The following is a 24626-nucleotide window of genomic DNA, read 5'->3' as shown; positions in this document are numbered from 1 at the left end:
GGATCAGAAGAATATGAAGAAATCGAAAATGTTATAGGAATTTTATTTAGAAACTTTTCAACCTGCCTCTGAATACAACTAGACATACCATATATTTAGAAACATGACTTCCAAAACTTTTAACAGACACCTTGAAGTCTCAAGCTGACTTTATCAAAGTCTGCAGCAACCGTCAAAGCACAAGAACTGGAGTGAATCTGGAGTGAGATTGGATGATGATTTCAGCAATGTAAATTATGCGAAAGAACAAATGTACAGCGTCATAAAAAAAATGAGGATATAACTCGGCGTTCACTGATAGAAGAAGCTCAAGACTCATTCAGTAGAATAATATACAGTCAGTTCAACTATAATGTTGGTTCCAGAAATTATTTTAAACATTCACTGAGTAATGAAGTGATATCCATAATATGTAAAAAAAGGTGTGAAGCTCTTAACTTTTAAAATATTTTTTTTTTTAATAATTTCCAAGCACTCAATGGGTTATTAGGACCCTTTATATGTTTGTATTTAAACACATTGCGAGCGTTAGGAAAATATGGAAGGATTTAAGAGGAGATACCGGTGCACATTGGTCTTAAAGTTTTGAACATCGAAATGGGAGGGAAATAAAGAGTTGGCCAAAGCATTCCACATTCTCGATGTGCGATTTAAGAAAGACAGTACGCCCGATATTAAAATCAATAAGTCAACTGATAAGCATTCCTGGAAGTGCGCGTGTTACGACTGAATCGTTTAAGGGGTGGAATGCAACTATCTAATTCGACAGAACATTGTTTGTAAAAATATCGATAAAACAAAGAAAATTATGAAACATTACGGCGGAGTTCGAATTCGAATGACGTAATTGTTTCGGTATTAGTTCTATAGCCTATCTTTCAAAGCTTTTTTCTGGACCCTGTGCAAAAAACTTAAACTTGTTTTAGGGCGTCCTGCCCAAATATGCGCTTTGTATTAAAGTTTTGAACGAATGAAGGCTTTTTTAAATTACAACCAGATCAAAGGGGGTGAAAAATTTACTGCACCGCCGGAGAAATTCTAAGCACCTAGCAGCATTTTTGGCAATATCAAATATGTAATTATTTAATAAGAGGTGATCTATGATACACATACCGAGTACTGAAAGTTGATTAGTTTCCTGTATGCAAGTACCGCTCATGGATAGTGGTATTGGGGGAGGATTGCGCTTTAATGACAGGAGACAGCATTGCGTTTTTGAAACATTCCCATTGGATAATGCTGTCAAGACCCGAATTTAATGAGCTTATAATACGCTGCCGTTGAAGTTCCACAAGGATGTGAATCTAGAAACGAATATAAAAAACTGAGGGTACTGTCGTGCGGCGAAACAGTTTAATTGATTAGAAGTGGCAGACAAAAGAACATTTATGAATATAAGGAAGAGAGTCGGAGACAGAACGGAGCTCGAAGGACACCAGCATTTATTTTATGGATTTCAGGCTAATTTCTAATCGAACCAAGAAGAAATTCAGCAATACCAAAAGCACGAATTCTCGATGAGAGAGATTAGTGCCAAACCTTATCAAATGCTTTTGAAATATCAAGTGCAATAATCTTACTTTCTCCAAAACGATATAAGGATTTGTTGTACTGTTCGGTGAGGTAAACCATAAAATCACCAGTGGATATATTGATGTGAAAGCCATACTGTCGGTCATAAATAATCTTCCGTTCTTCAAGATGATTCTAAAGCTGATAATTAATAACCTTATCCATGATCTTAGAAACAACTTGAAGAGAGAAGAGGATACGCTTGTTTTAGGAACTGGAACAATTGGAGAGATACTTTTGGGATCAACGGATTTGTGAATATCAAGGTCTTTCAGTACTCTTGCAACTGTACACGGTGCGACTAAAAATTCGTCTCGTAGAATCGTTAACGCCCTCAAGAACAGAAGGACTCACGACACTTTAAAATCAAGAAAAGATTGTCTACACTTCATTTATTTTTGTCCAATATTCAACACTCAAATACACTCCTTTTTCGGGAGAAATACTCTTACCATACAAGAGACTATATATACCCTTAACATGATTGAAAAACATTCAGTCCATTTTTGAAAGATAGTTACAAGTATAGATTGTTATTAATAACAGAATTTAATTAAATTCAAAAACACAACCTGTCTGACGGCATAGCCATAACATTTAAATTTAAAATATTGTATAAAATGCTTGTTACTTCATCTAAATATATGAATTACTTACTTCATTACTTTCTTTCATGATATGCATTTTTTGAATACAAAATATATCTTGAGTTAACATTTAACATAACACTGCCACGAGTTTCTTAAATTTAAGGGAGTACAACAATGTTAACAGTTTAACATATTCTGTTAAAATCCAACCAGTTGCATTCTTCACAAAACTCAACTCCTTTCCATTTTATATTCATGCGCATTAGGACTTCAACTCATTTTAACTGAATCATCCACAATACTCACTCGAAAAAGTCCCTAACATTCAACAAGAATTATCAAAACATTGCTTCGAAATATCCCAGCGCTTCCGCTCCTTTAAATATCCTGTTCTCGTTCATTCCGAATTCAGTTCACTTCGCGACGTGAATCTGAATTGTTCGACACTAGATTAACGTTTGTGTCAATTTTGAAATCCAAGTCTCCTTCTATTATGACGTTGTGTCTAGTCTAGTCTAAAGTGCCGGCTTTTTGTTGATGGAAATTCGATAAAATTGTGCCAATCATACAAACAAACTCATATCCAATGTATACAACCACCCACTTTATTTAATATTATACCACCCTTACCGTTATTCCAACACGAACCGTTCGAATTTGTTAGCATTTTTGTTCGACTTCGTCATCGTCAACCCCGTCGTTGTTGACGTCGTCATACAATCGATAAAACATGTGACCAAATGAAATTTAATATTTTCTCTCTTCCATCCATAAAACAGGAATCATCTAACAACAATTCTGGTAAACCGTAAAAATTGTGTTCTGACCGCAAAAATATCTCAAAAAAGAAAAAATTGTTTTATAAACAAACAAACGGTAGTTAGGTATACCTGAGTGTAAAGTATATATAAGAAGTGTAAACGTGGCATTTGTGGCGCCCCCTATTTTCTAATATTTCTGTTTTCGTCCTCGTGTTCGCTGGGAATTCGTTCGGAATTCTTTGTTAATGTTGTTGCTACATTGACCTCTTCAGGAAAGTTGAAATGTGCGGGTTTGTTGCCTAAGCTCGAAGTGAATGTTTTTTATCTTGTGGATACATAGATAGATAGATACCTATACGAGGGACGAGTACGAATATAATAAAAGAGTTTTTGCTACGACCACGTTTTCAAATTCGAGTTGGATCTTCTTGTGCTATATCACAAAGGTCCTTGCCCTGTTGTGTAAACAGATCTAATTGGATACGCTTTTGTCACCATTCAAGATACAAAATCTTGTTAAAGGTATGTCTTGTGTTGAAGTTTGATGTGTCTGAAGGATAAGAGTATACAATTATGGTTTTGTATTTATTGGTTTTATTGTGTCAATCCCCTCATTACTATGAAATTAATTTAGAGACAAAAAGGACTAAAAACCACTACTACGACACGAAACGACAACGAAGAACTCAAATAAGTTTCTTATCTATGTTAGACGGGGGCAATCTGAGGGATTTATTTAAAGAGTCCTTTGTAAAGCCATAGGCAATATCATCGACGACGACGGCAAACGTCGACATGGATTGGGTATAGCTGATAGCTGATGGCTATGACTAATGGGGGTGGAACATTCAGAAAGCACGTGTAAAATAGGGTTTCGGTTCGGAAGAAGAACCCACAACGTGATTGGGTGCTTAAATTGAAGTTTCAGCCTTTGATAAAAGCGGAGATAATATGCCACTTGCCAATTTAATTAATTCAAATAAAGTGGATGGCTATACAATAAATGTGTTTATTACTATAATTGAGATTTTCGTCAATCGTTTAGCGTTGGAGAAGTAATTATATTTTAGGTGGCGGCGTAGGCGGCGCGACTTTGGGTCGGGCAGCTAGAGTAGGTGCTTGTTTCATAGGTAATGGGAGGATAATGAAGAGTTTAATGTGTGTCATTATTTCAGTTTTTTTTTTCTTTTTTAATCAGCGAGAGTGAATTATCAATTAAGATAATGGTGAAAAAAAGGAAATGCATTAAAAGATCGAGTTGGCATAAATTATTTTTTTGTTCGTTTGTTTTTTATTGGTTTTCATTTATTTTTGTTTTTTGCAGTTTGTTTATTTCTGCACTTGGGTTTTACCCTGAATATTAAAAACAAAAACTTGTGGCTATAGGTACTACAAAAACTCAGTGCAAACGTAGAAAACCCTTATAAAATCTTTTAAAAAAAGGAGCTGATTAAAAGTTTTGCTTTCGTTGTATCCACTGGAGTAATTCAATGGAAAAAAAAGAAGCTGATATGCGACCCACACTTATAACCTCCCATCTCGGCTGTTGATTTGTCTTGCTTTTAAAAAAAAAATGACCGAATGTCGAAAACAATATTTTCTGTGAGATAAAATTAGTTCTAAGCTAATTTTTTTAGATTTTTGATTTTTGAGTTGAAAGGCAATTCTTACTACCTATAATCTTTTAATAATGTTTTGTTTAGGTCAATTAGATTTTTCTCAAAATGTTACCAGATGCCTAAAACGTTATTTTACGTTGCAAAAAATTATAAAGATAAAATCAGTTTGTGTTCGTAAAATATTTGAGGTGACAAATAATTTTTTTTGGTATATAAAAAACCGTCAATTGGATTTTTTTTTTGCAAAAATATATTTGTTTGTTATCACCTTACAATATATAAAATAAAATTTAATTTAAGTCACAAACATAATTTGGTTAGACCAAAATGTTCACCTATGTTTTTTTTTTTAAATCGCTATGGTAAAGAAAACCACTCAGTAAATTTTTTTCAGAGCCCTTTCTGCATCTCTCTTCATTATTATCTGTACGTACACCCGCACGCACAGACATCTCTCTTAAAATTGACTCTTGGGACCTGAAACGTCGAGAAATGTCAATATTTTAATTTCGACAAATTGGACCGATTAAAATTACTTCCTACGGGAAGTTCAATAATAATTGATAGGTCGGTATATAGACTGCCAGGCTAACGATAACCAGTTTAATTGAAATGTGATGCTGTTTTTTGAAAGGTGTTGTTTTAATGATTGTTTTTTTTTTTTTAAATCACCTTAAACCATTTCTCAATAAATTAAATTAAATTCAAAGTCATGTACATTGCATATACCGGCTGTGTTTTGTATACGAAGTGCGACAAAAAAGCTGAAGAAATTACGTTTCTTAAGGTGGCGTCCAGACAATAAAAAAATGCTGATAAATAAAATAGGAAAAAATAGTAAACAGTACAGGTGAAAATTCTCAGGTATAAAGATTAAAAATTAATGATGAAATGCTATAAACATTTCAGTTTAAAAATAATAAATGTCGATAAGGTTAAATTTGGAGCCATATCCATGCTGAAGGAGACCAATGAAATATAAAAAAAAAGTAGTACTCCCGAAATAAGTGCCTCCCGCTATATAACGTATCTCGCATAAGCTTCATTTATTTTTGATATCTAATATTATAAGGATTTTATCATATACAATTCATTTAGCTTAATTAATTAATTATACATAACAAACAACTTACACATTAAAATAAACTGTTAAAGTAAAAAATGTTCTTTCAATTGAACACTTCCCTGTCTTTTATTCACAAATTATTATATTTGTATTATAGTAAAAAATTAAGTGTTTCAAAAAATTACTAATTTATATTAAATCACAATTCAATTCGCAAAGTCTACAAAAAATTCCTTTTCTCTTGGCACCTAATTTTTTTTGAAATCTGTTAAGTGTGATGGCTATAAAATGGAGACTTACTAATACTTTTCTTTATTAAGAAAACCATGAAAAATCAAAATTAACGTTTCAAAAACACTCTTACTGAAAAAACTAAAATCTGTTTTTAGTGAAGCAACATCCTAGTTATCTGCGGTATATACTAGTTAAGATTAACATTCAAACTCAAAATAACTTGGGGTGAAACTCGATAACCACAATCACTCCACTTGTTAGTTCGCCCGGGCTTTTGACAGGTTTCTTAACATTTTTACAATATTTTACTATACCTTGTGTCATAAAGCGCGACCCAAGAATTTGTTATAATGGGTGTCCCAAAATTAACGCAAGATTTGAATTAAATAGAAAACGCCGTTTTTAGTCTTTTGATAGTTATATTTTTATTGACTCGTAAAGTACATAGGATAGGGTTATGTATGGAATAAATGGCCTCCACGGCTTTGCATGCACATGCGCACTCTTTTGTTTAAATTTTCCATGACTATTCTGCATAAATGTGGCTGAATTTCGTTGATGCAGCGTTGAATCTCCTCCTTTAATGGTTGTGGGCTTGTTGACATAGACTTGTTATTTCAAATAACCCCATAAAAAGAAGTCTAATGGTGTTAAATCACACGATCTAGGAGGAAAATTTTGATCACCGAAACGAGGGAGCACACGACCTGCAAATGTCTCATGCAGTAATTGAATTGTTTCACGCGCTGTATGACATGTGGCACCGTCTTGTTGAAACCACATATTGGACACATCAATATCATCCAATTTTGGCAGAAAGAACTGTGTAATCATGTCGCGATATCGAGCACCAGTAACAGTCACTGCTTGACCAGCATCAATTTCAAAAAAATATGGCCCAATTATGCCTCCAGCCCAAAATCCACACCATACAGTCACGCGTTGTGGAAGCATTCGTTTTTCGACAATCACATGTGCGGGTTCTCTGAACCCCAAATGAGGCAATTTTGGCGATTGGCAAAGCCATCAAGATGAAAATGTGCTTCATCGCTTAGGATGATTTTGCTCGAAAAATCAGGTTCCATTTGTTGATGTTTAATAATCCATTCAACGAACTCTCTTCTCTGTCCATGGTCATTAGGCTTCATTTGTTGTGTTAATTGAATTTTGTAAGCATGAAGACACAGATATTTGGTGAGTATATGCTGTAGAAAGGTTCTTGAAATTTGCAATGCTTGTCCACGACGTCGAATTGAGGTTCCTGGATTGTCAGCAACACTCTCACGCACTGCTTCGCCATTCACATTTGAACGGCTTGTTTTTGGACGACCAGTGTATTTGGTGTCTCCACAGATCCAGTCTCCATGAATTTTTCAATTAATGTTTTCACAGTTGACGAAGTTAAAACACTATTCTGACCATATTTTGTATGAAATTTTCGAACTGCAGCCGCCAAGCCTTCACTATTTTTGAAATATTCTTTAATAATGAAGAGACGTTGTTCTATCGTATAACGCTCCATTTTTAAAAACCCTATACTGTTAGCTGTCAAATTGCTTTTTTTCAGGGTTGCCAACACTTCACTGAACAAATGACGGCAAATTCAAATCTTGCGTTAATTTTGGGACACCCTTTACGTCATGTAGCCCTCAACCTCGTTGAGAAGAAAGTTTTCTTAAGTTTGGTTACACTTTTTTAATTAATTTATCTATTTCCTTTATAAAATTTTGACATCTCTCGAAGTTTGGAGGTCTCTACATATAATCTCAATCAAAGATTTTTAGAAAGAGTAAACGTACCGTTCTGGATATCATTTTTCGTCGCGTCGTCTATATCTCAAGAACCAGTTGATCCAAAACATCTCACGAACCAACAAGGCTAGTAGCTAGCCTTAAGTTAAATTGTATATCATAGAATGTGACGTGATGCCGAATTAATATAATTTCGAAATCAAACAAACTGGAAACAAAATATTTGTCACCTAGAATATTTTATGAACAAGTAATAATTTTACCTCCTAGATAACTCCATGCAAGGCAGAGTAACGTTAATGATATCTGGTAAAATGTTTATTTAAATCAAAAGAACAGTTTTTTTTTACAAAAAATTAAAACCTAAAAGAACTATATTTAAAGTTGGTAAAAATTGATTTTCTAAAAATATAATTTCATCCAACAAAAAATGTTGCTTTAAACGTTTAGTAAAATTGTAATACAATCAGTGTTTTCATAAAATTACACAAAATTGGTAAAAATGGATGTGCAATTATCGTGAAGAAACGAAAGTATTTAATTCAAAACAGTCTGTATTTTTTATATAAGAAATAAAAACATTCAAAAAAGCTTCTAAAATTGGTAACAATCAGTTTTCAACAAAAAATGTCCTGAGTTTAAGCAGATATTGAGATCAATATTATTTTATTAAATGCACAATATTGTTACTAACTTTTAGTTCATTTTTTTAGAAAAATTGAATTTAAAACATTTTTTGTAAAACACGAAAACTAACAAAATCTAATGAGAAATGATTTTTGACTCAAGTATTAGGAGAACAAAAACTTCAAATTCACACAAAATATAGTTATAAACCGTTTTTAAACGTTTTAGACAAATCGAAAGACGGGATGGGTAGTTAAATCAGTGTGGATCGGATCCCAGCGTTTATTTTTATAATTTTAAGAACAGAAGTGAAACACTACCGCTACACATTGCAATGACAAAACAGTTGGCAGTTGTCAAAGCGTCACCTAAGGGCAAAGCCCGAGGTAACATTTCAGATTGCCTCATAAAAGTCAATCGTGTCTATTCTATTTGTCAAAGTCGGCGCTACCGAACGCGTGGTTGTGGTCAAGCTACATATTACTTTTGGCTTTCATGTGCAATAATTAGTGAAAAGGATCTCAATAAATCTTTAATACACTTTCATCAATCTAAATGAAACATTATTTAGTGATATACAAACTCGTAGATTAAGAATAAGTCAACACAAAGTTTTGAAAATAGTGTAGAATTTTGCGAGATTTCTCGACAGAAAAAATCCACCAAATTTTTAATATTGTAATTGTATCGATAAAGCATTGATAGACACCTAATTTATATTTAAAAATAATTTTTTTAAATTAATTATTAAAATTATTTATTCAATTAATTATTTTGGAGAGAGTACGATAACTCAGGCTACAAAGTTTAATGACGGATTTGTATAGAACAGTTAAGAACAAGCATTTTTTTAATTCGTGAGAAGAGGTGTCTATCTCAACCCGTTTAAGGGGGAGGGGCAATTTAAAAATTTGTTTTTAAATCAAGTCAAAACTATTGTAAAAAATTGTTTGAAACTCAAAATTTGGGTTCAAATTTTCAAAAAAAGTTTTAAAGTGTAATTTTTCAAAACTTTAAGAATATTTGCTATTGTTTTTATTTTAGAATTAATTTCTCTTATTTTTTTTTATTAAATAACTGAAAATTAGATGATTTTGCGTCTTTTAAATAGTTGTTGAAGGAGTTGAAAATTACTAAAAGAAGTATAAGTAATTTTTAAGAAAAATTAATTAATCCATATTCGACTAATTCTATCAATATAAGACAACTTAAATACCTGAGCAAATACAAAATAATTTAACTATAATATTTCTTTCAGTAATTTTCAATTTTCCCAAAAACTAAAAGACATACCTACAATAAATTTTCAGTTTTTTATTGAAAATTAATAAGAACAACAAATTATTAAAACAAAAATTATTTATAATCTTATGGTTTTGAAATATTGAAATTGAAATTTTTTGTTTTACTTTTTCTTACTAAAATTTTAAGTTGAAAATTTTCATTATTTTTCTGAAATAAAGTTATTTGTTAGGTTTATTACTTATTTCGTTATCTTATTTGTTAATGTTCATTATTTGTTAATTCATAAATTTAATCCTTTTTTTTTTTAATTTTAGTATTTAATATTTTAAAATTTAAAATGTATTATTTGTATTTATATATTTGTAACAGATTGAATAAAGAACAAAAAATCCCCTGAAACGTTGGGTAAAAGAATGGAATAAAGTTTTTTATTTATTCGCATTCCAAAAAACAAAAAGACCAAAAGAGCTTAATAAAACATAATAAATAAGTATTAAAAAAGAATTGCAATTGTTTATGGCTGTTGTTAATTATTTATAAAATTGTACATTTTAATTTCATTATTTTTGGTTTTATCAAGTTCTTCACTGCCTCCCATTAGCTAGGAGTATTTTAATAAACACTTCTAGTATTTGTCTCAAATAATCATTTGGTAAAAAATGATTCTCATTATTGTCAATAGCCAGGTATTTACATACCATAACTCTTGCAATAAAAGTTAATAGAACTCAGTAAGGATTGTGACCTTCTATTATATCTTGGTTTGTATTACAAAAAAAGTTTATTCAAACCAAATCAAGTTTTTGGACTAAGAAATCTTTTCTTATAGGGCAGAAAATAATTATTTATTTTTTTATATTCAAATTAAATCAAATTAAGAATGCGAATCATTTATTATTTTTTGAAACTATTCATTTGTAAGTGGCGACTGTGTTTTTTGATGAGGTTTTCTTTTTTAAGGGTTCGCATCACAACTGGACTTATAGCTCTTGTTATTTTTTGTATAATAATTTAATGACTTTATTATGATTATAATATTTGATTTTTAAGAAGTAATAAAATACATGTACTTTTATTGTATTGCCAAGAATTTAGTTTTCTTATCAAGACAAGGATTTGCCATTATGTTTTTAAGATGATAACTCAAGACTGGTTCGAATAAATTCCAGCCTAGAGGCCCAATTTTTGACATTTTTTATGTCAGTAATATTCAAATATTCTATTCCAAAAACAGTCCAGAGGTGTTTAATCACACGATGCTAGAAGCCACTACAAAAGTCTACGACGCGACATAATTAGCTTAGCAAAAGCTTCCTTCAATAAATTGATTGTTTCGATGCGGTTGCCGAACCAGACTATTATTTTCATTTGAAATAGTGCAAAATCGTGAATAATTGTGCAATAGTGTTAATTATATAATTTTAAAACTAAGTACTTAAAAGTTTTTTTCCCGGAAATAAGCTTTTGGGACTTCACTTCAAAGATCAAATATAGGATCATGTAAAACTAACAAAATATTTTAAGAAATCCCGAGGTAGTCGAAGGCTTTAAGTGATTTTTCGTATTTTTTACTTTGAAAAGGTTGTCAATGAATGAATTGAACATTTTTTTAACCAATTTGTTTCACATGAAAATAACCAATTCGAATCAAGTTTTTTATGCCATTTCTCTATTAATTTGAATTCTTATCAATAAGCCGATTTTATAATTCTTTTTGATTTTATAATTTTACTTATCTTACTTTTTAATATTAATTTCTTTTACTGTTTTTGACATTTTTCATTGCCTTTCTTTTTTTTTTCTTTATGCAAACAAATTATCCCCTTATTCAATTTTATTCATTTTAATTTCACGATTGTTTAATACTGACTAAGAGTTCGATAAATTATCCTTGTGAACCATAAATTCCAAATTAAAAAGAAAATAAAAAAAAAACAGGAACACAATTTTAATTTATTAATTCTTTTGTATGCTTTTTGAGAATTCAAGTATTTTAAGAAGAAAAACGTGTTTGTATTTATACTGTTCCAAATTTTTGGATCTTCTATTATTTTGATGTCGTGTAGGAGGTAAATTATAAGGCACACTCTTTGAGCGAATAATTATTTTCTTCGAGTCAAGGTTAAATAAATTGTCTGATACAGATAGTGCGTGTGCGATTTACGTGTTAACAATATTATTCTTATGATAAAAGTTTTTATGAGTTTGATACACGTTTCTGGGCTATCAGGGAACTTATGGCATCATACCTTTTTCTACAAAATGAATAAATAGGACAGCCCAACGTAAGACAGTGGTTTGCATACATTGTGTAATGTTTCAAAATGTTTAAACAAAATTTTTGAGTGATATGAAATGTTGTTATACCGACAATAAATGATTTTATCTCCAAAACATTGTTTCGCAACGAAAAATAACGTTTTTTAACTTCTGGTTCTTACATCTATTGAGAAAAGTCGAATTGACAACTTTTTTTTATCAAAAATAATACTTAAAGCTGGTAAAATAGATTTTCGATTAAAAAATCTTTTTAAGAATTTAAGATTATGGCCTTGAACCAATTTTATTTTATAAGAAATATTGTTTTCAAAATTCGGTAAAATTTTTGAGAAAAATCGAATGGACAGTTTTCTAACAAAAAATAAAAACCTAAAAAAACAATACTAAAACAGGGTAATCATTTTGTTTCTATTGGTTTTCGACTAAAAATCACGTTATCTAAAATAGATTTTGAAAACAAAATATTTCGTCATTTGCAAAAAATTGTTGGTATTTACTGTTTTTATTTAAGAATTCAATTGACACTTCTTTTTAACAAAACACGAAAACCAACAAACCTTTTAAGCAAGACAAATAGACAGATCTGTGTGGGTCGCACCCAGCTTCTTTTTTAAAGTAAACTAGCTGTAAAAAAACACCGGATTTGTAAAATAATCACATTTTCAGAACCACGGAAATTGTGTTATAAAGGGCCTCCAATTTGGAAAAAAAGAAAATCAATCTTTACAGTTTTAAACTATACTTTTTGTATCCAAAATTATTATGTAACAAGGACATTTTTTTTGGAACGCTCAATAACGTTTTTAACATCTGGTAAAGGGTGATTTTTTAAAAGCTGTAGGAAACTTTAAAAAAACACATACAATTCAAAAAATGCATGAAATCTTTATTTGAATCGATAGTATGGCCCATTTAATTTAATGTTTGACGATTATTTGATACAAATGTTGACCTTGGCTGCATCTCAAATGGACCATCCGTTTAGTCCAATTTTGGCATACTCTTTCCAACATTTTGGCCGGTATATCACGAATAGATGCGTCAATGTTGTTTTCAATGCGTCAATTAAAGCGGGTTTGTCTGCACAGACATGAGCTTTAACATAGCCCCACAAAAAATAGTCTTAAAGTGTTAAATTGAACGATCTAGGCGGCCATTGATCGATACCGAACGTGAAATAAAATGTCCACTTACATCTCAATAAGTCCATTGTTGCGCGTGCTGTGTCGCATTTCACATCGTCTTGTTGAAACCACATGCCATGCAAGTCAAACTCTTCCATTGTGGGCAAAAAAAAGTTGAATACCATCCCACGGTAGCTCTCACCATTTACAGTTACGTTACAAATCGCATCATCTTTGAAGGAGTAAGGCTGATGAAACCAGCCCATAAACTGCACCAAACTTCTGGATGCATTGGTAGCTCCTGCATTGTTTCTGGCTGATATTCACTCCAAAATCGACAATTTTGCTTATTAACGTACCCATTGCCAAACCTGTTTTTGTCGCTGAACCTATTTTTCGGTAAAAAAGTGGATCTTCGGCCAACTTTCTTAGAGCCAATTGACCAAAAATTTTACGTGTCGGTAGGTCGTTCGGCTTCAATTCTTGCATCAGCTTTATTTTGAAAGGCATCACACCTAAATTCATTCGCAAAATTTTCCACGTTGTTGAGTAACATAGGCCCAATTCCTGCGAACGGTGACGAATCGATAATTGATGGCCATGCGATATTTTATTCAGTTCACACTGTGCGTAAGAGTGTTGATTGTTTAATATCCAACAATGTAAACTTGGTGCGAAATTTAGTCAAAATAGCCCGAATAGCCGCTTCAGTGGGTCGAATAAACTGAATTTTGTTAAAAAAATTCAATAATTTGCAAGCGTTGTCAGTTTGTAAAACGATTCATGGTTAAATTATAGACCAAACTGAAGATGTTTGACAGTTTGACAAACCTTGTGTCAGCTGTTTAAACCAGTGTTGCTAAAAAGTTAATGCTAAAAAATCACGCGTTATAATTTTTAGAAAGTTTGGATTAACATTAAGGTAATACTATTTAAAATTGGTAAGAAATATTTTTCAACTTAAATATCTTTTCGAAATTTAAATATTGACTTGAATAATATTTTTAAAAACGAACATATTTGGTGGCACAATAGCTATCAAAGAGCCACGACTTAGTGACTTACAATACTCTAAAATTCCTGGTGCGAGTAATGCCGGAAATGGAGGCAACTTACGATTGTGTGCCAAACCCAAACAGCTAATTTGAGATATCACTTTACATAAAACGAATTTTTACTTTTGAAGGATTTGTCAATTCCTCGAAAGAGGCAATATCAGTGGAAACAAAAACTAAAGGTAGTACAAGGACAAGCAGAGATTGATCTTGTCACATTTATTACTAAAGCAAATCGACCCGATTACATTTAGAAAACTAAAATGTTAAGTTAACAATAGAAATTTGTCAGTTTCCTTGCCAGGGTTAGTAGTGTTTTTAATATTAAAAATAATAATCTTCATTTATATTTAAAGTACACATCAATATTTCCGTATAAAATGATTCTATTTAGTTCAGCTCAAATTCTTCAAAATTATATCAAGCACTCTTAAAGTCTGAAACACCCATTGCAAATTACTCGTATATAAATTCTAAGGAAAAAATTCAAAAGAAAGAATTTGAAGAAGTATTTTTAGATGAACTTGCATTCAAGGAAAGTTTCTTAGAAGTAAGTCTTCCTGAATATTTCTTAAATTCAAACAAATATTTGTGTACCTTCATATGTGAGTATTTCATTAAATATTTTATGACTAAAATCATATCAATTTAAAGGTTACCCTTTCTCCTATCGATTTTTCAGTATCCAAGACAAACAAAATACCATTTTAGGGTTATTAAATAAATTGTATGTATCTAAAACCTAACACATATTAATTTTCTTACTGGTGTAAGCTTCAAATTCATATTAGATCTCGGCTTCATTTATAACAATTAAATAATCTTAAGGAATACATCCTATCCGTTACCTTTTTCCATTAAGGTTCAAGTAATTGGTATATCCCTTTCCGTCTGTATATATAAATTCTATAGTTTACATCAAATATCCATTTATTTGCTTTTCACCTATCATTCGGCTTTTATTATATGAAAGGTACCTACGAACCGAACATACCTTGTTGAAAGGTGTCCTTGTTAGTATGAAAGGATATGAGCTTGAGTAGGTATGTAGAATGAAAGGTATGTACATTTTCTTTTACTTCAAAAGACCATTGTTTGGCGTAGTAAGTGATATATCCTTCCGTGTGCCTTAGTTTTGTTATACTTTGAACCAAAAACTGATGTAGGTTTAGAAAGAATTCAAACAATGTAGGATAACATGCATTGGTATGCTATATAGGAATGTGCTCATTTTTATTTTTATCAACATGGGTTTTTGTGGTTTAGAAAACAAACAAACTTATATACCTATACTCACATAGACGCATTTTCTAAATTAAAATCTAAAATATTTATCTTTAAAGTTTTGCTTTTATAAAATCAACAAAATGTTTAACAATATTTAGGAGGAGCATGGTCAAATTATTTAAACAGAGAGGAAGGTATCTCCCTTCTAACTTAGGTTTAATATAAATAGAGTAAAATATAAATAGAACTATGTGTATTAAATGCATATAACGGAATAGCTGATAATTACAACATAATTTGTTCATATAGATAAACGGTGATTTTTTAAGAGCTTGAAAACTTTTTTTTTTTAAAAAACGCATACAATTTGCAAAATCTCATCGATTCTTTATTTGAAACATTAGATCGGTCCATGACATTTACTTTTTAAAGATAATTTCATTTAAATGTTGACCGCGGCTGCGTCTTAGGTGGTCCATTCTAAAAGTCCAATTTTGGGTAACTTTTTCGAGCATTTCGGCCGGAATAGTCCCAATTTCTTCGGAAATGTTGTCTTCTAAAGCTGGAATAGTTGCTGGCTTATTTGTGTAGACTTTAGACTTGACGTAGCCCCACAAAAATAGTCTAAAGGCGTCAAATCGCATGATCTTGGTGGCCAACTTACCGGTCCATTCCTTGAGATGAATTGTTCTCCAAATGCGGCAATTTTTCTAATTTACGTAGCCATTCAACCAGAAATGAGCCTCATCGCTGAACAAAATTTGTCGATAAAAAAGTGGATTTTCTGCCAACTTTTCTAGGGCCCATTCACTGAAAATTCGACGTTGTGGCAGATCGTTCGGCTTCAGTTCTTGCACAAGCTGTATTTTATACGGTTTTACACCAAGATCTTTGCGTAAAATCTTCCATGTGGTCGAATAACACAAACCCAATTGCTGCGAACGGCGACGAATCGACATTTCACGGTCTTCAGCAACACTCTCAGAAACAGACGCAATATTCTCTTATGTACGCACTGTACGCATTCGTGTGGTTGGTTTAATGTCCAATAAAGTAAACTGAGTGCGAAACTTGGTCACAATCGCATTAATTGTTTGCTCACTTGGTCGATTATGTAGACCATAAATCGGACGTAAAGCGCGAAACACATTTCGAAACGAACACTGATTTTGGTAATAAAATTCAATGATTTGCAAGCGTTGCTCGTTAGTAAGTCTATTCATGATGAAATGTTAAAGCATACTGAGCATCTTTCTCTTTGACACCATGTCTTAAATCCAGCGTGATCTGTCAAATACTAATGCATGAAAATCCTAACCTCAAAAAAATCACCCTTTATAAGTGAAAAATAAATGATATAAAGGTACCTACTACCTGACTGAATAAGACACGACTTGACTTTTTCATAAATATAATTTTGTATTAAAAAATACAAAACTCTTTAAAATTATAAAAAAAAGTACTTTTAAGATAAGGCAATATTCTTAACACACATTTTTATAACAATTTAATGTTTTCTTTTTTTACAGATACTTAAACTAGATTTAAAATAATTAAAATGTATTTAATAATAATTTCTAAGATTTGTAAAGCTTTCGAAAAATCTTAAACTTTCTTAGATTTGTAAAGTTTTCGAAAAATGTAATCGGATTCTAGTTATTTTATTTTAACCTCCATTTAAATTATACAAAGATAAAACAAAAAAAAACACCACATAATTTCTTTGAAATGGTTTGCGTGGTTTCAGATATTTGCGAGTTTTAACACCATCATTATAGATGATTTGCATACAATACCCGTGAACAAACCATATAGTTATGTTAAGTAGTCATTTTCAGTATTTAATTAAATTTAGATTTTTGCATTAAAACAAGAGTTCCTCCTCCTTTAGCTAGTAAAAAAAAGAACTGCAGAATGAAACAAATAATTTATTATTTTCAATCAAATAAAATACAGCGATAATGTTTTAAATAAAAACGCATTTGAGCGGCTATTAACTTAAGACGTAGACTACGCTTTTGAGCCCTAATTAATTCTCTTAGAAATTAGGTTGCTATAATTGTAATGAGATAAGAAGTGAGAAAGAAGTTAGTTTTATTACTTTTTGCGACAAATATGGACTATACGACAAGCTTTGCATTCGTAAAAATTTCGAACTCGAGATCCTAATAAAACATGGCATTAAATTATTAAATTGGGTGGCCGTTTGAGAACTAGGGCCTAGTGACTGAAAACTTTCAACCATTCCTGCGTGCGAGTTTTCTTTTCAGGGATGGAAGGGACCTACAGTTTTAAGACGAATCCAAACGGGAAATTTTAGAAAGCACTTTTCATGACAAGAATTACTCTTGGAGAATTTGTTATTTCCTCGCAAGAGGCAGTACACGTGAAAAAAACTTTAGGTGGCATAGGCAGGGATCGAACTCAAGACCTCTCGTATGACAGTGCATTGCACTAACCATCATGCCACGGGTATTAGAAAAAGAAACATGCCATAAAGAAGGTAAAAAAGTCGAAAAGAGTGAGACCCCCCGATTCCGTCCGTCTATCTGGCGGTCTTCCTGTCTCTGCTAGCCCCTGTAGCAAACCATTGGATCGATTGCCTTCAAATTTGAAATTAATTTTATTTGGTTTCTTTCTATAAAAAAATTGTTTTTGTATTGTTCCAGAAGCGTACAACCATTTTTTTGTTGTTAAGTTTTCTCAATAAACTGATTAACTGTTTACAATAATATTTTTTCTTCACAAGCTCATATTCTGTCTCAATAATATTTGACAATCGAAAATATAATTCATTTTTAACTTCCCATAGGAAGTTATTGTAATAGGTCCGATTTGTCAAATTAAAAATTTTGACATTTCTCGACGTTTCAAGGTCCCTAGAGTCCAAATAAAAGATTTTTATAAAGAGTTCGTGTGTACGTTTATACGTTCGTACGTTCGCGACGTTTTTTCGTCGTCCATAGCTCAAGAACCAGGAGAGATATCGATTTGAAATAAATTTTGTTATACATATAATAAGGCAGAAAGATGCAGAAAGGACTCTCAAGAAAATTGCGTGGGTATTTTTTTTACCATAGCAGTTTGAAAAAAAGGTGAACATTTTGGTTAACCCTAAATATTTTACGAACCAAAAACGCTAGAGACTTGAATTAAATTTTATATAAAACATTGAAACGTGATACAAAACAAGTATATTTTTGAAAAAAATCCAATAAACTTTTTTTTATAAATGAAAGAAAATAGAAAAAAAAAATTGCCACCTCGAAAACTTTACGAATACAAAATAATTTTATTTAAACAAAAATTTTGTGCCACGAAAAATAAAGTTTTTAACATCTATTAAAATTTTGAGAAAAGTCTTATTAACAGTTTTTTTATCAATAATAAAAATTCGGTAAAAATTGAATTTCGACTCAAATATCTTTTCAAAATTTTGAGATATTGGCTGGCACTTTAATTTTTTTAAATATTGTTTTCAATATGAGAAAAATCGAATGGACAGTTTTTTTTACAAAAAATAAAAACTTAACAGAATTTTTAACAAAAGTTGGTAAAAATTAATTTCGACTCAAAAATCTTATTTAAAAATTTGAGACATTGGCTTCAAACTACTTTTTTTCTTTTAAAAAATACTGGTGTCAACATTGAGACGAATAAAAAGTTATTTTTACAAACAATAAAAATTTAAAAGAAAACTCAACAAAAGTTGTTAAAATTGATTTTCGACTCAAATATCTTTTCAAAACTTTTCTGAAAAATATTGAAAAAAATCGAATTGACAGTTTTTGTACAAAAAATAAAAACTTTAATTTACTTTTATCTTTCGAAAAATATTGTTGTCAACATTCAGTAAAATTTTGAAAAAAAACGAATTGACAGTTTTTCTTAAAAAAATTAAAAACCGAACAAAAATTAACAAAAGTTAGTAAAAAATGATTTTTGACTCAAATAACTGTTCAAAAATTAGAGATAATAGCTTCTTACTAATTTTAGCTTATAAGAAATATTGTTTTCAACATTGGAACAAATTTTGAAAAAAATCGAATTGACAGTTTTTGTACAAAAAATTAAAAACCTAAACAAAATTTTACAAAAGTTGGTAAAAATTTACTTTCGACTCAAATATCCATTCAAAAATTAAAAATATTTGCTTCAAACTTATTTTATTTTACAAAAAAAAATTGTTTTCGATATTCAGTAATTTTTATATAAAAATCCAACAGTCCGTTTTTTCATAAAAAATAAAATCTACAAAAAATAGTTCCCAAATTTGGTAAAAATTGATACGAGTACATATAGACAAACTTTTAAGCTAGACAAATCGAAAGATGGGATGGGAAGTTATCAGTGTGGGCGCATCCCAGCCTCTTTTTTTTTAGAAATCTCAAAAATTTGTCATCATTTTTTCAAATTGAAATGTTGATCTTTCACGAGTAGTCATACTTTACTGTTTATTAGTCTGAGGTTGATAAACCATACATTTCTTAAGGTTATCCTCCATCCCGCACACACTAGAGTTTGAGACTTGTAATTTGATAGGACTTAATTCGCAACAGACTGTTGCACCACCATATTTTAACTTATTATAATAAGTTATTGTAATCGGTCCGTTTTTTCGTATTAAAAGTGTTGACGTTTCTCGACGTTTCAGGGTCCCGAAAATCTAAATAAAAGATTTGTAGAGAGATGTCTGTGAGTGCGTTCGTACTACTGTACGTTCGGGAAGCTTTTTTAGTCGTCCATATCTCAAGAACCAGTAGAGATATCGACTGCATAATAAAGAAAGATAAAGACAGGACTATCACAAAATTGAGTTGATGGGTATTTTACCAGAGCAATTTAAAAAACATTTAAAATATCCGTTAGCTTAAAATATGTCAGGAACCAATAACGCTAACGATTTCAATTAAATATTGTATTTTTTTAATATACTGATATAATTTTGAAAAACAAATTATATAATGTTTTTTTATATATATAATGTTTTTTTTTTTATAGCATTGAATATTTTACAAACAAAACAATTTTACAATTTTATCTCCAAAACAATTTTATGCGACAAAAATTAACGTTTTCGACATTTAGTTAAATTTTGAGAAAAATCGACGCAACAGTTTTTTTTACAAAAATATAAAACAAATATAAGAAACATTACTTAAACTTAATAAACATCAAATATTTTTTTTTTTAAATTAAAGATATTGATTTCAATCTAATTGTATCTTATAAAAAATGTTGTTTTCAATATTCAGTAAAATTAAGATAAAAATCGAATAAACAGTTTTGTTTACAAAAAATAAAAACCTTAAACATTACTAAAACTTTGTAAAAATTGATTTTCGATTTAAACATACAAATATTGTCTTAAAACTTATTTCATCTTGAACAAAACATAGTTTTGGCATTTAGTTAATTTTTTCATTCAAGAAATGCTTCTAAAATTGGTTTTCGATTAAAAATCTAGTAAACAAAAATAGATTTTAAATCCAACTTTTTCATAATATTTTAGAAAGAATTAACTGACAACTTTTCTAACAAAATACGAAAACTTACAAAAACAACAAAAAACTGATACGAAATGGTTTTCAATTCAAGTATTAGAAGAAAGAAAGATATTAACGCCAAATTATTTATCCCATTATGAATATTTTATTTTTATTATTTTTATATTTTTAAGTTTTAAACCTTCAACGTTACCCGTTTTCCTGGTTCAGATTCATCTCATGACACAAATTGTCTGAGAGCCTTTTCCGTTTTCCTTTTTATATATTTCTCAAAAATTGTTTCTACTGAAAAAACCATTTTCAATTCTGATTATAAACATAAATTCTATACATCATATACAACATCTAAAAATGACAATTTTGCAATATTTCTTGAAATACACATCAAAATTTTCCGTAGACACTGATGCAAGTGAAATCGCAGCCCTTTCAAACCAGCACCGATGTATTTTATGTTTTTATGAGTCTGTATATTATTTTTACAAGGAATTTCGTAAAGATAAACTAACTGTAAATTAACGGCTGGAATGCAGAATCAAAAGGAGAGCATGAAAACAGAAAACAGATGAATAAACACAAGTTGTTTTTCAAAAGTTGAACTTTTAGAGTAAAGACATGGGTAAATCAAGTTCTTACTACATCCGAAATAACAATACATATTTCTAGTTAGTACATGAATGTTATCACATTTTTTGCAAAAATACACAGATATGTAGGTTTAAGATAGCAGAAAACATAGTTATAGGTACTTTATACGTACTTTTCAGTGGAAGGGGGTAAAATTTATACATGTTGTGTATTTTGAAATATATAATATTATGTACCCAACCTACAAAAGTATGCATGTTATGTTTATTTTTGAAATGAAAACATAAAATTCTGCATCATTAATTCTAAGCATTTTTAATTTAAAAATCCTGAAAAACCAACGATAGGTATTTTGTTTTCAGCAAAAATTTTATTCCATTTGAACTCAATTAAAAGCATATACAAAAATTAAAAGAATGTAAAAATATATTAGGAATGTCTCATCAGTTATTTTATCTAAATGGTTTTGTCGGTTGGATTTCTAACTATTAGTTGGCTAATGGATAAAAATTCACAAAAAAGTATTTTCAACGAGTATCATTTGCATACTTATACTTAGAGATACATTTTTGTATGGCAACCGAATTTATTGTTTTTAGAAAACCTACATAGCGTTTTAATGCAACAAAAAAGAAAACCTTTTAACAAAAGTTATTAGCAAATTGGTAAACAAAAATCATCTCAATTCACACACGATTTGTCGATTAATATTTTAGCCAGCATTTCCCTATAAATTTTACTAATTTACGGATTTTGGAACAATTTTGAATGCTTGTAAGCGGTATTTTGGTCCACTTAGCGTTTACAGATGGACTTTTAGAAATTATCTGGGCATATTAAACAATATCTAAAAGATCATTAATTAAAAGCGGTCTGTTTTCGAGATATTCACTTGCAAACTGCAGCCTAGAAATATAAGTTCAATTTTGATATAAAAAAGTGAAATCTATGATTATTATATTTTAGTTTTAAGAAAAAGATATATCATAAATATTCAAAAACAATATTAGTCTAGTTCCCGTCGAGGCTTTGGTTGTAACACTATATCTAAAAAAAAAAAAATAGTCACCAATTGTGATCACTTCTCCAAAAAAAAATTGCATAACTCAATTTTTGTAGTGAATTTTTATAACTTCTATTTATAGGTCGATTTAAACTTCTGGCTATTTAAAATGAAACCTCTAATTAAAAAAATCTATATTTTTAATACTCAATATTATAATACAAAAAATCGAAAGATGTACCAACGGAAGGTTTATGTTATCTAACTTAGTTTTTCTACAATGATGAAACGTGTTTTGAGCTTACCCAATTAAAAAATTTGAACGAACGCATTAAAATATTAAATTAAAGTTATGTAACTTTAATCACTTACTTACATATGTACTTAGGTCCTCAGGCCTATGAAGCCCGTTGAATATTTAAAAGCGAGGCATATGGCCTCAACTCCTACTCGCCATCGTATATGGTTTCCAGCATTATGTTTGAGCTAACTGGAGTCCGTGCACAATCTTAACGATTACTCCTTGTCTGCTCTTCTTGGCGTGCTTGCCTGTCCTTCAATGCAGTCATTACCTTTTCGAAGCACCTATTCAGTACACTGCTACTTCCGCCTTCCCATAGTTTCAATGGGTTTCTAACCAGTTATCTTATACAGTTCTTCATTTTGTAGTATATATTGGACTAGAAAAAACGTGAAGTATTATTACCTATTAAAAAAGGTTTGAAGTTTCCAGCTAATCGTTGTTGTTATTTTCCAGAAAGTGCATCAGTATAACACATACTGATTCGACGTTTTAGCGAAACAGGTTGGACGCATCCTGAACGCTGTCTTAGATTTCCCAATATCGATGGACAAATACTTTTAAAATACAGCAAACTCCTGAATTTCGTTCTGCTGTTGTTGAGCAAGGATTACATTAGTCGACAAAGTTTTCTTAAAATTGCACTTTCGAATTTGAAATAAATGTACAGTAACATCAATCTCACATCTATATTATTCATCTTACATGCTTGCATGTACTTTTAATAAAAATAATTTTGAAATAATGTATAAATGTTATAATCATTTTTTTGGACAACATTGTTTTCATCGTAGAATATTTTTTTTCACATCACTGTAAATCAAAATTGTGACAGTAAAAACTCGAGCTCAGAGTATAAAAGGCGAAGCAGATTTGTTTGTAACAAGAAGCATAAGTTCGAATAAATTAAATGAGTAAACATACAACAATAGATATTAGTTACTTTTCTTTTTCTTTTGGGCCGTATTGGTATTGGTTCTTTTGGTCAGTAGACAAGCTGAAATCTTTTGTTAGCTTGGCTCTGCTATAGTTTGGAAATAGCTGAACTCTTTTGGTCGACTAGCTCTGGAGCACCCTGGTCTTCGAAACTCTCTCGTTGCATACACACACATAACCCGTTGCGTACAACAACAACGCTTCAGTACTTAGGTATTACTTTTTAAAATTCGAAAAAAAATAGATACGGCTTTTTCAGGCTATTTAAATTTATGAAGTAGATTTTTCCCTATATAATCCGTGATGGTTTTCCAAATCTTTAATATTCTGTTAAAATTATAGTACTCCATTTAGTATTCAAAAAAGCTTCAAAAGTTGTTTGATTTCACCTGTCTTACAAAAATCTAAAGGGAACAGAAATGGGAAAAACGGTTCGGAAGCAAGATTTGTAACGAATTTGTTGAACGAGCAGTTCAAGTTTTTTAGGAAATAGTTAAAATAAGAGTTTGCATCCGAAACAGCATTAGAAATTATGTATGTCCAAAACTTTTTTTCCAATACTACTAAGGTATCAAATTCAAGTTACTCTTGAAACTTCATGTAGATTCAAATAAAAACTCATAATTTCCAGAAACTAAGTTAGGTACTAAAAATGCTTTAAACCGTATTGAAAAGAGAAAAATTCGTACTCTTTTAAAATCATCATAAAATTATTTTTAAGAGATATTTTGAGTTTCAACTTGTTTTTTGTTGTTGTAAGCTTTTTTCAAGGAGGACATTTTAAAAACCAAATGTGATTGAAAAATGTAAATGCGAGATTGGAATTAGGGACATCTTGTTTGTGCAACAGAACAAAAACGTTATTTTGTCGATCATTTTTATCAAAGAGGATGTTTGAGAGGTTCCATGACTTAACATCAAAGTTTGTCCCGCGTTCATTTCCAAGGAAATGATGTCTACTTCTCCTTGTTGCAAGCACGCATACATCGTTTGTGTAGTCTTAGTGTTTCAGCTAAGTTTTTATAGTCAATTTTTTGCATTCGCTCCTGTCAAGGTTGCTATTAAGCACAACTCTGATTACTGACTGCAGAACTGGTGACTATGCAGCCCTGTCTGACTCCAATTTGGACTTTAAACTCT

The 24626-nt window shown here is 30.5% G+C and overlaps 1 protein-coding gene across 1 annotated transcript in view; it reads left to right on the top strand.

Moving 5' to 3' along the window:
• The first annotated feature begins 2592 nt into the window (after positions 1-2592).
• LOC129942084 (serine/threonine-protein kinase 32A) overlaps positions 2593-24626 on the top strand; it is a 171231-nt gene continuing 149197 nt past the window's right edge. The window contains exon 1 of the mRNA XM_056050884.1: positions 2593-3445. The gene's annotated coding sequence lies outside the window, so the exon portion shown is untranslated. The remainder of the gene's footprint in view (positions 3446-24626) is intronic.

Source organism: Eupeodes corollae, chromosome 1 (genome assembly GCF_945859685.1).
Source record: "Eupeodes corollae chromosome 1, idEupCoro1.1, whole genome shotgun sequence".
In the NCBI taxonomy this organism is placed as follows: Eukaryota; Metazoa; Arthropoda; class Insecta; order Diptera; family Syrphidae; genus Eupeodes; species Eupeodes corollae.
Note: the sequence above shows the minus strand (reverse complement) of the source record. Positions and strands in the feature narration are given on the sequence as shown.